This window comes from Mustela nigripes, chromosome X (assembly GCF_022355385.1).
Source record: "Mustela nigripes isolate SB6536 chromosome X, MUSNIG.SB6536, whole genome shotgun sequence".
Taxonomy (NCBI): domain Eukaryota; kingdom Metazoa; phylum Chordata; class Mammalia; order Carnivora; family Mustelidae; genus Mustela; species Mustela nigripes.
Window position 1 is genome coordinate 62085175 of NC_081575.1, and position 2131 is coordinate 62087305.

A 2131-nucleotide genomic window follows, 5' to 3' on the forward strand; every position below is an offset into this window, starting at 1 on the left:
CCAGTCTTACCACTGTTGTTCAAACATGAATCAGACAACAAAATGAAATAAAATGTATTCAAACTGGTAAAGAAGAAGTCAAACTCTCGCTCTTTGTGGATAATACGTTACTTTATGTGGAAAACCCAGAAGACTCAACTCCAAAACTCCTAGAACTCATGCAGGAATTCAGTAAAGTGACAGAATATAAAATCAATGCCCCAAATCAGCTGCATTTCTATACACCTACATCAAGACAGAATAGAAAGAAATTAAGGAGTCAATCCCATTTACAACTGCACCCAAAAGCATAAGATACCTAGGAATAAACCTAACCAAAGAGGCAAAGGATCTATACTCAGAAAACTATAGAATACTCATGAAAGAAACTGAGGATAAGACTGTCATTAAAATGAAAAGGCATCCTACCAAATAGGAAAGTATTTGCCAGTCATATGTCTAATAAGAGTTTAGTATCCAAAGTATAAAAGTAATTTATACAACTCGATAACAAAAACAATGTACAATCTGATTAAAATGGACAGATGATCAGGAAAGACATTTTTCCAATGAAGACATACAGATGGTTAACAGGTACATGAAAAAGTTTTAACATTACTCACCATCACAGAAATGTAAATCAAAGCCATATTTGAGATATTACCTCAGACTTGCTGTAATGGCTATTATCAAAAGAACAAGAAATAATACATGTTGGTGAGGATGTAGAGAAAAGCAAACCTTTGTATACTGTTGGCAAGAAAGTATATCGATGAAGCCACTGTGGAAAACATTAAGTTTCCTCAAATATGTAAAAATATAGCTACTTTATGATCCAGAAATTCTGCTTCCACATATTTGTTCAAGAAAACAACATCAACTTGAAACATCATCTCCATGGTTATTGAAACATTACCAAAGACATGGACACAACCTATGTGCTTATCAATGGATAAATGAATAAAGAAAATGTGATATATATGTGTATATATATGTATAGATAGATGATACATAGATGATATATAGAGAGAGATGATAGATGATGTAAATAGATAGATAAATAGATGATACATACATGATAGATAGATGATAGATAATCTTGGAATATTATTTAAACATAAAAAAAGAATGAAATCTTTCCATTTGCAACAACTCGGATGGACATTGAGGAAATTATTCTAAATTAAATGACTCAGAAAAAGATAAATACCATAGGTTCTTACTGATATTTGAAATATAACTTCAAAGAAACAAAAAACAAGCTCATGTATATAGAGAACATATTGGTGACTGCCTGAAGAAGGGATTGGGGGTGGAAAAAATGTGGGAAGGGGGGTCAAACTGTACAGATTTTTAGTTACAAAATGAGTTAATCATGTAAATGTAATGTATAGCATGGCTACTGTAGTCAATAATACTCTATTTTATATTTGGAAGTTGATAGATTAGATCCTAAAAGTTCTTATAACAATAAAAAATTGATAACTACGGGTGGCGATGGGAACTAAACAGATTTATTGTGGTAATAATTTCTCAATACATATAAATATATATTTTTAAAGATTTATTTATTTAGTTGACAGAGAGAGAACACAAATAGGCAGAGAGGCAGGCAGAGGGGGAAGGGGAAGCTGGATTCCTGCTGAGCAGAGAGCCTGATGCAGGGATTGATCCCAGGACCCTGAGATCATGACCTGAGCTGAAGGCAGAGGCTTAACCCACTGAGCTACCCAGGAGCCCCTGTAGCATGTTTTATAAATGTACTCGTTTTGATTTAAGGGGCTGTGACTGGAATATATGCAGGTGCCCCTGCATATTAATATGTAATATTTATGTTGTACACCTGAATTAAATAGCTTATATATCAGTTATAGTTCAATAAGATTACTGCAATTTGTATATTATTAAGATTTCTAATTTTTTGAAGGGAAGTATTACTCTTCAATTTCTATAGTCTAAATAGAAACAGAGTCACAATTACATAAAGTAATGTTGTGAAAATCAAAAATTATTCTTCTTTTTCTCTTTTTTTTTCATTTTATTTTATTTTATTTTATTTCTTTTCAGTGTTCCAGAATTCATTGTTCATGCATGACACCCATTGCTCCATGCAATACATGCACTCCACAATACCCACCATCAGGTTCATCCA